Raw genomic sequence first — 10,669 nt, 5'->3', positions numbered from 1 at the left:
TTTATTCTTAATAAAAGGATGGTAAAATGCGATTGACATGTATCTGGGTAACGGATAACAGAGTGCTGACTATGTATGTGGGATATGTATTCCCATCAAGCATCACAGAAGAGAGGGAAAAAGAGAAGAGAGAGGGAGAGGAGAGGAAAGAGATGAAGGGAAGAATGGGGGAGAGGGGGAATGAGAAAGGAAGTAGAGGGGGAATGAGAGGAGGAGAGCGGTAGAAAGGGAGTCTGCCATCCAGATGCTTTTAGTGAAATTCATTTGAACCTTTAGGAGATTAACACAGAGGTGACCATGGACACAGGTGTGAGGAGCCGTAACATTCCACACACTCTAGAGAAAAAAATACTCAAACGTATTTCATTTAAAAATTGGACAAAACGCATTACATTGTTTACAGTCCAGGTCACGGATGTACCAGCTAAATCTATAGAACACCCCGGCCCCACATTTATTTCCATTGCCACACTGTATTGTAGATTAGTTTGTGCTCTGTAATGAAAGCTTCATCCATTAATCCGGGTTCATACACTTTTTCAAACATCAAAATTCCATACTTTTTTCTAGACTTCCATTTGTTTTTCCCAGACTTGTGTCTTAGTTAGTTTCTACTAGTTTTTCAATAGTTATCCACATAGGCGGGCAGCCGCAGAGCATTATATCTTTTTGATTCAGAGCAGAAGTTGCTCCTGGTTTTCTAAAAGTATTTGTCAGAATCTGGAGGTGCATATCTAGCAAGAGACAATGCAGGTATGCAAAAGAGAAGTAAGATACAATCTAAGAAATGTCCAATATTTGAGAACTACGTTGCATTATTTACAAAAATAATACAAAAAGTTGTATACTGCAAGTATACTTATGTCAAAATAGGATAGTATTATGTGACCAATAGGATACTAAAACCAGACAATTTTGGCACAAGTATACATGCAGTATATTACTTTTTTGTAAGGGATGAGATTGGATTCTGAGCCAAACTTCTTTATGCCATCTGTTAAATGTTGAACACTCTGGGAGGTGAAAAATAACAAAAATGAAATAACAAATGTGCAAGTGTGGTATATTAAACATACAAGTCAAACACTAAATACAGCACACCCTCGCTAGAACAACCCTGTTTGGGTCCAAAGCCTTTTGTTCGCTATAGTAAAAGGACAACCCAAAACAAACAATATAAACTGTTTTGTTTCAATTGCAAAAGTTAATTTAAATCTTGGTTCATTATTTAAAAAAAAATAAATAAATAAAATCAATGTTACTTTGCCGTGCCGGTTGCATAGAGCTGTACGAGTGAACATCAGCAGCAGTCTGATTTTAAAATCAGTATTTAATCGTATAATGAAGGCCATATAGCGAGGATGTAAATAGTACACTCAGCTGACGGTTTGGATCCGAGACAGTTGCTGCACTCGGTACTGTAAGTTACAAGCAAGCACCATACATTTAAAATTACCGGTACGTTTTATTAATCACATTAAAGAAATGAAAAAAGCGATGTTAACATGCTACGTTTGTACAAACCAAGGGGCTGCAGAAAGAGTTTACTTTTTTAATCCGAGTCGGTGATAATAAGGGCCTGTTCACACTGGAGCTTTTTTTCGTACTCAGTACGGTTCGGTTCGTTTGGAGAGCAGTGTGAACATCAAAGTTCGATTTGCAAACAAACCGAACTGAACTGAACTGAGACCACTAGAAGAGATCGTCTCAGACCGTTTGGCAAAATAACTGAGTTTGGTTCGCTTAAAAAACGTGAATGTGAACAGTGGACGGTCTCGGTTCTTTTGCAAACAGGAAACAAACCCGGTAGATTTGGCTGTACAGTAGCGTACAGTTACTGCATACACAAACAGGTGGTAAAAATGTCCAAATGAGTGATATGGACAACGGGGGAAACAACGACATTGTTAGAAATTTGATCAGAAAAAAATTAAAAAATCAGACTGACAAAACCCATTGTATTTGCTGTAATATCAACATACCTGGGAATTTATTAATTAGCGTGGCTCCGGTCGGCTGGTGCGATTGCTATAACCTCTTTCTCTTTTTTTAAAAAAAGCTGTTTTCTTTATTTTTGTAGAATTGTTCAAGTTCATGTTGAATGATGTGAACTGCCTCCAATCGCTTTCATGATTCATCACTGACATTGGAAAAAAAAATCACATTTGCAGAAAATACGGCTGCATGTGCGAGGGAGTGTGCATGTACCAACTTTCTTATACAATATAGCACAGTATGTAAGTTAAACATTCCGTTTTTGGCTCGTTGTCCAGTTTTTAACAAACGTCTGTTTGTTAAAGTTATGCTTGGTGTGTACGTAAATATGTTTACCAGTGCTGCAAAAAAAAAAAAAAAAACTAAAATACAAAGTATTATATTAAAAAAAGGACAAGATTTTTTTTCTAAATTATTATATGTTCCTGATTTTGGTTTAGTAAACTTAAAGAAAGAAAACAATGCTATACAGCAGGATGTCAGTCTCAGAGTTTGCCAGATAGTTTCCAGGTATGAATTACGTGTTCTCTGTTGTCTTGCATAAATGAAATAAAACACAATTTATTTATTTATCGCTGTACACACTCTATGCTAATGTTTTACACGAGGAGCTATATCCCTAAACAATACATTCCTTTATATCTGTTGTCATTATTACAATACCGTAGTTCTTTTTTTTCAATATACGAGGATTTTATACAAATAAAAAAAGCAAAACATTAAACAATATATACAGAAGGCTACTGTACTGCTATTGTAATTGAATATTTACATAGTGTGAAGAAGCAATGCCAGAAAATGTAAACATCCGATGGTCTTTTATTAATAAAAAACAAGTTCACTTGATTATTATTATTTATTTCTTAGCAGACGCCCTTATCCAGGGCGACTTACAATTGTTACAAGATATCACATTATTTTTACATACAATTACCCATTTATACAGTTGGGTTTTTACTGGAGCAATCTAGGTAAAGTACCTTGCTCAAGGGTACAGCAGCAGTGTCCCCCACCTGGGAATGAACCCACGACCCTCCTGTCAAGAGTCCAGAGCCCTAACCACTACTCCACACTGCTGCCCTGATTATTTCAATATGAACACAAGTGAACTGAGTCCTGGGAAAACACGGAAGTGAACCACAAAAACGAGCCCCAGTTAATTTCCAAACAAACTCAGTACGTTTGTATACAAGGCAAGTGTGAACAGCTAGCACATTGATACACTGCTTCAAAGCAAACGAACCGAACTGAGGACGTTTGAAATGAACCCAGTGTGAATTCACCCTAACTATCGTATTCGATTTTTTTTTCCTGGGTTGGGAAATAAAGTTAACGATTTAATAAAGGTAACAACAAGATAACACAATGTGAATCTCGGTGAGCAGAGTACAGTAGCTTGTAATTCCAGTCTGTAACTTTGGTTAAAAAATCATAGCCTTGGCTGTCATAGACTCCATTTTACCCTTCGTTTCACTGGAGCAGACAGTCATGTGACATATACCAGTGCTCTGACTGGATAGGATTGCTTTTGAGTTGTGAGGACGTTGTCAGGGGTGTTACACGGGGCAATCCTCGCGGGATTTGGTCACAAGCAACATAGCTGCTACTAGTAAACTGTCTAGACAGTTGCTGCTAGAGCTGCTGACCCGCTTTAGAGATCAATTATTATTAATAATAAAAGTAATCGCGGAATCATTTTCATTCTCCCGTGATGCTAGTAAAATTCCAGACTTTTTCAAGACTTTCATAACGGAGACGTGGTTTTTCAAGGATTTTCAAGCCCTGGAAATCAGTTTTGCATTTTTCCATACTTTTTCCAGACTTCCAGACTAGCGTACGAACCCTGATTAATAGTCATAGCTCAGCTACATTTTCATTGGGAATTTGTCACCAAGTGCAAGATATTGCAAAAGAGCAAGAGCGAGCCAGGGATGAAACCGCTATGACTTTCTGTACCCAAGAGCCGTACACATGCCTGCTGCACTGCTATTACTCGAGGCACTTTACAAAAGCAACACAAACACAAGCATGGACAATGCACACTGCAAAGAGACACGTCACGCAATATTCACTCATTCATGTCATAATACAGTCATGCAACACTGTCAGTTTTCATACGTTTTTGAATAGTGATGAATTTCCAAGACCCATCCTCCAGGCGGTTGCCCAGTAAGGACGCTGCAGTCTCGTCTCTGGGATGCTACATCAGGGGTCTGGATACTCATTCCCATCAATTTATTTATTTTCAAGTTAATGAAGTTCAAATGTTAAACTCTGAAACTCATTTCCACACCGAGTTATTGATTTATCCCAACTCGTCCATCAGATGAGGTGTGGAATAGTTTCCTTTCTGCATATTCCCGCTCCCAGGCACTGACTGCATTGGCAGCCTGAGTTAAACTGACAGCAGAGAAGCCTCTTGTGACGTGTTAGCGTCACCGCCCACTTTGACAGAGAGCAAGAGAGTTGATTTGCATTTTTACATTTTCAAATGCATGCTCTTAAGAGTGATACACAAAACATACATGCTGAAAAAATGGACCACAAAGGGTTAAGAGTGATACACAAAACAGTCTTTAAGGTTCCTCTCCTCTGTGAATTCGCTGGTGTTTTTGAACGGCTTGTTTAAGATGGAAACTCTTCCTACAGTCAGAGCAGCAACACAGTTTCTCTCCTGTGTGAACTCGCTGGTGTTTTTTTAGGCTTCCTAACTGACTGAAACTCTTCCCACAGTCAGAACAGTGATACGGTTTCTCTCCTGTGTGAGTTCGCTGGTGTCCTTTTAGCCTTCCTAACTGACTGAAACTCTTCCCACAGTCAGAACAGTGATACGGTTTCTCTCCTGTGTGAACTCGCTGGTGTTCTTTTAGGCTTCCTAACTGTCTGAAACTCTTCCCACAGTCAAAACAGTGATACGGTTTCTCTCCTGTGTGAGTTCGCTGGTGTGAAACAAGGTGGTCTGACCGACTGAAACTCTTCCCACAGTCAGAACAGTGATACGGTTTCTCTCCTGTGTGAGTTCGCTGGTGTCCTTTTAAACTTCCTAACTGACTGAAACTCTTCCCACAGTCAGAACAGTGATACGGTTTCTCTCCTGTGTGAACTCGCTGGTGTTCTTTTAGGCTTCCTAACTGTCTGAAACTCTTCCCACAGTCAAAACAGTGATACGGTTTCTCTCCTGTGTGAGTTCGCTGGTGTGAAACAAGGTGGTCTGACCGACTGAAACTATTCCCACAGTCAGAACAGTGATACGGTTTCTCTCCTGTGTGAGTTCGCTGGTGTGAAACAAGGTGGTCTGACCGACTGAAACTATTCCCACAGTCCGAGCAGTAATACGGTTTCTCTCCTGTGTGAGTTCGCTGGTGTGAAACAAGGCTGTCTGACCGACTGAAACTCTTCCCACAGTCAGAACAGTGATACGGTTTCTCTCCTGTGTGAACTCGCTGGTGTTCTTTTAGGCTTCCTAACTGTCTGAAACTCTTCCCACAGTCAGAGCAGTGATACGGTTTCTCTCCTGTGTGAGTTCGCTGGTGTGAAACAAGGTGGTCTGACCGACTGAAACTATTCCCACAGTCAGAACAGTGATACGGTTTCTCTCCTGTGTGAGTTCGCTGGTGTGAAACAAGGTGGTCTGACCGACTGAAACTATTCCCACAGTCCGAGCATTAATACGGTTTCTCTCCTGTGTGAGTTCGCTGGTGTGAAACAAGGCTGTCTGACCGACTGAAACTCTTCCCACAGTCAGAACACTGATACGGTTTCTCTCCTGTGTGAGTTCGCTGGTGTGAAACAAGGCTGTCTGACCGACTGAAACTCTTCCCACAGTCAGAACAGTGACACGGTTTCTCGCCTGTGTGAGTTCGCTGGTGTAAAACAAGGCTGTTTGACTGTCTGAAACTCTTCCCACAGTCAAAACAGTGATACGGTTTCTCGCCTGTGTGAGTTCGCTGGGTTTTGTTTAAATGCACTAACTGCGTTAAACCTTTCCCACAGTCAGGATATTCTCCACCGTCTGCTCTCGCTTTAGCTGCTGGACTGGAACCTGGAAAACATGAACAGGAAAGAAAGTAAGAGGGGCTGCTTGTAGGCTTAAGGTTGGTTCATAATTCAGACTCCGACATAATTTGTCGAGGGTCTCTGACCCTGTGTGACAGGTCGGAATTACGTCACACACACTCTTGCGACATGCCTATTTTTTGGAAAGTCGTACAGCCTTTTCTCATGTGTCTGTGACCTGAAATCGCATGGGGTCTTGCGCCGGATGTATCACATTCATCTGCAGTGATGTACGAACTAACTCTTAGGGCATGTGCAGGGCCAGATTAACATATAGACAAACTAGATATACAGATAAAACTTGACTTCACTGACATTCAAACTGAGGCATGCATTTCAAAATCAAATTGTCCTGAAGGGTGTTATGCAGACTTCTGTAACCCATAGAATTGTGTATCCCCTGTGCAGAGGCAGTTTCTCAAAGATCGCTGGACGTGCACGTGCGATATTTCTGTGCCCGAGCCCCACTGTGTTGTCAAGCACTGCCATGGAGTTCAACAATGGTGGAGGAGTGGATTAAAGTATATGAATTTCAGCTGTGGGGGCTTGCACTGGGTTACACCAGCTTAAAGTTAAGCTGGCATGGACAAAAATGATGGGACCGCTAACCTAATATTTAGTTGCACAACCTTTAGAGGCAATCACTGCAATCAAACGTTTTCTGTAGCTCTCAATGAGACTTCTGCACCTGTTAACAGGTAGTTTGGCCCACTCTTCCTGAGCAAACTGCTCCAGCTGTCTCAGATTTGATGGGTGCCTTCTCCAGACTGCAAGTTTCAGCTCTTTCCATAGATGTTCGATAGGATTCAGATCAGGACTCATAGAAGGCCACTTCAGAATAGTCCAATGTTTTGTTCTTATCCATTCTTGGGTGCTTTTAGCTGTGTGTTTTGGGTCATTATCCTGTTGGAGGACCCATGACCAGCGACTGAGACAGAGCTTTCTGACACTGGGCAGTACGTTTCGCTCCAGAATGCCTTGATAGTCTTGAGATTTCATTGTGCCCTGCACAGATTCAAGGCACCCTGTGCCAGGCGCAGCAAAGCAGCCCCAAAACATAACCGAGCCTCCTCCATGTTTCACTGTAGGTATGGTGTTCTTTTCTTTGAAAGCTTCATTTTTTCGTCTGAGAACATAGAGCTGATGTGACTTGCCAAAAAGCACCAGTTTTGACTCATCTGTCCAAAGGATATTCTCCCAGAAGGATTGTGGTTTGTCAATATGCATTTTAGCAAATTCCAGTCTGGCTTTTTTATGTTTTTCTTTCAAAAGTGGAGACCTCCTGGGTCTTCTTCCATGGAGCCCACTTTCGCTCAAAAAGCGACAGATGGTGCGATCAGAAACTGACGTACCTTCACCTTGGAGTTCAGCTTGTATCTCTTTGGCAGTTATCCTTGGTTCTTTTTCTACCATTCGCACTATCCTTCTGTTCAATTTTCCTCTTGCGGCCGCGCCCAGGGAGGTTAAAGAAACGAATACTAATTAAAGAAACGAATTAGTTTGAAATATCACTATAATCCAATTATTTATTATCTTTTCTAAGGGGTACCAACAAATGTGTCCAGGCCATTTTAGAATATCTTTCTAGAATAAGCAATAATTCATCTCTTTTCACAGCTTCTTTGCTTTATTCTATGACATACCAAAGGCATACAAGTATACATGATAAAATAGCTTTTAATTTCATCACTTTTCAGGAGGAATGACGCATTATTTCAATAAGCTGTAACGGTACCAACAAATTTGAGCATGTATGTAGCGTCAGGATTATTGCCAACATTGTCAGGTAACACAGCAATAGCGATCCATGATGTGGTACGGAACAGAAAAACCAGAGCACTTAAGGTTTTTTGTTAGGGGTGGGAAAGATATTCGAATATACCAAGAATAAAAGTTTTGAATACTCAACCTCTAACTAGATGGTAACTTTACAAGTAAAGTTGTGGGGCTTGCTTTATTGGGAAAGTGGTCAAAGTAGCTGACTTGTGTCAACAGTCACATTGTTTACTAATTGTCTCATGCTTAGAATGTGCTATAATTTGAAATTTCAAAGTTTTCAATTTCAAAGTTCTATCACAGTAAATTCAACAGTGGGAAGTAGGCTACTGAAAGAAGTTGATGCGGTTACTAAAATGATTGGTAGACGTCATTCTTGTTTTGATTTCATATTTGAATAGCTGAGAAGTAGAGGAAGATTTCATTTGTCCTAAGTATTTGTCTAACTTGTTGGGAAAGTGGTCAAAATAACAGTTATTTCTAAAGGTTCACAGAAAAAGTAGTTGGTGCGGTTACTAAAACAGGTGTATCTCTAGATTGGTAAAAGTTATTTCTGTTTTGATTTCAGATTTGAATAGCAGAGAAGTAGAGAGAGATTCCATATGCTCTAACTTTTTGTCTTGCTTGTTGGGTAAGTGGTCAAAGTAGCTGATTTGTGTCAAAAGTTACACCGTTTACAGTAAATACAATGTTGGAAGTCTGGGAGTTTTTAAACAATGGGGAGCTTCAGAATGTTGAAAAAAGTCCCATTAAAGTGAATGAAGATGGACAAAAAAAGGACAAAAAGCTTAATAGTTTAAAAAGTATAAAAGATATGAACAAATTGTATACAAGCACACTATTCCAGACCGGTCAATGCATTTTTAAGTTTGAACAGCGTTTGTAGCTTAAACGGTGTAAGAGGAGTAGCGTGCCGAAGAATAATAAGAAGAAGAAGTAGTATGTTGAAGATTTAAAGTGGAGACTCTTGCTTTGCAAGCCCCACTAATTACTCATAACAATGACAGGTCCTTAGAAAGTATTAGCAGCAACCACACATAGGGACGCTGTGGCAAAGTGGGTAAGTGAGTGCAGATGAAGGTAATGCAGCAGTGCAGAAGAAAACAGACACACAGTTATATCCAGGTGCAAGGGTGTGTGTTGGTTTCACAATGTCCAGAGGCTGACGGCAATCAGCTGTAAATAATATTGTTGTATCACTTTGTGACGGGGGACTGCCCCGTCTTTATGAACGTGGTTGGGACTGGCAGGGAGGGGGTTAAAATTCCTCCCTGCCAGGAAAACATGTGAGAATGTGGCTGGAGCCCTAATTGAATAATCAGCAATTATTGATTAATTCCAGCCACAGGGGATAAAAGCCAGGGTAGAGGCCCTGGCTAGAGAGAGTGTTCTAGAAGAAACAAGAGTGTTTTGTGTGTGCTGTTTTTCTGTTGTTTGTTTTTGAATCCAGTGAAGGCAATGCCAAGCCTGGAAGCTTTATTCTTTTGTAAGTTTCATTTTGTTTGTATTTTGTGTTTTAAAACCTTTTTGTTTGGCCCTTGTGCCGGTTTATTTTGTATTTTTGTTTATTAAAAGCTTTATTTTGAATGTTTAAACTGTCTCTGAGTCTCAACCTCGGTCATTTCCTGTCACACACTTCAATTAGAATCCCCGGGTTTGACCCGTAACAAAAAGTCCCGTTCTTTTAACACCCACACGTAACACAAAACACAGACACAGTTCTTTAGTGAGTGATTTTAGTGCTCGTGGTGTGTAATACAATTTGTTGTGGTGAGGAAAGTGCTGGTGTCCGGGTTTGATGCTGGCCTGCGGCTGCAGCTCCAGATTGTGTTACTAGTCTTAGAAACAAACAAACAAACAAACACAACACTCACGTTTTCAGTCACCGGTTCTTTTTGGTTTGTTTCTAATCATTTACAAAGGAACAGATTACTTTCACTACGTCCTCTACTCATACCCTCGAGTCGAGTCTTTGACATGCCAAGCTCGAGTCGAGTCGAGTCTTTGACATGCCAAGCTCGAGTCGAGTCTTTGACATGGCAAGCTCGAGTCGAGTCTTTGACATGCCAAGCTCGAGTCGAGTCGAGTCTTTGACATGCCAAGCTCGAGTCGAGTCTTTGACATGCCAAGCTCGAGTCGAGTCGAGTCTTTGACATGCCAAGCTCGAGTCGAGTTGAGTCTCTGACATGCCAAGCTTGAGTCGAGTCTGACATGCCAAGCTCGAGTCGAGTCGAGTCTTTGACATGCCAAGCTCGAGTCGAGTCGAGTCTTTGACATGCCAAGCTCGAGTCGAGTCGAGTCTTTGACATGCCAAGCTCGAGTCGAGTCTCTGACATGCCAAGCTCGAGTCGAGTCGAGTCTTTGACATGCCAAGCTCGAGTCGAGTCGAGTCTTTGACATGCCAAGCTCGAGTCGAGTCTCTGACATGCCAAGCTCGAGTCGAGTCGAGTCTTTGACATGCCAAGCGCGAGTCGAGTCTCTGACACGGCAAGCTCGAGTCGAGTCTCTGACACGGCAAGCTCGAGTCGAGTCTCTGACACGGCAAGCTCGAGTCGAGTCTCTGACACGGCAAGCTCGAGTCGAGTCTTTGACACGGCAAGCTTGAGTCGAGTCGAGTCTTTGACACGGCAAGCTCGAGTCGAGTCGAGTCTTTGACACGGCAAGCTCGAGTCGAGTCGAGTCTTTGACACGCCAAGCTCGAGTCGAGTCGAGTCTTTGACACGCCAAGCTCGAGTCGAGTCGAGTCTTTGACACGCCAAGTTCGAGTTGAGTCGAGTCTTTGACACGCCAAGCTCGAGTCGAGTCTTTGACATGGCAAGCTCGAGTCGAGTCGAGTCTCTGA

General features: G+C 41.6%; 1 pseudogene; it reads right to left on the bottom strand.

Moving 5' to 3' along the window:
- Positions 1-2,275: 2,275 nt before the first annotated feature.
- LOC131721968 (zinc finger protein 883-like) overlaps positions 2,276-10,669 on the bottom strand; it is a 76,401-nt pseudogene continuing 68,007 nt past the window's right edge.

This window comes from Acipenser ruthenus, chromosome 50, assembly GCF_902713425.1.
Source record: "Acipenser ruthenus chromosome 50, fAciRut3.2 maternal haplotype, whole genome shotgun sequence".
Classification (NCBI taxonomy): domain Eukaryota; kingdom Metazoa; phylum Chordata; class Actinopteri; order Acipenseriformes; family Acipenseridae; genus Acipenser; species Acipenser ruthenus.
This window is presented reverse-complemented; position numbering and strand designations above follow the sequence as displayed.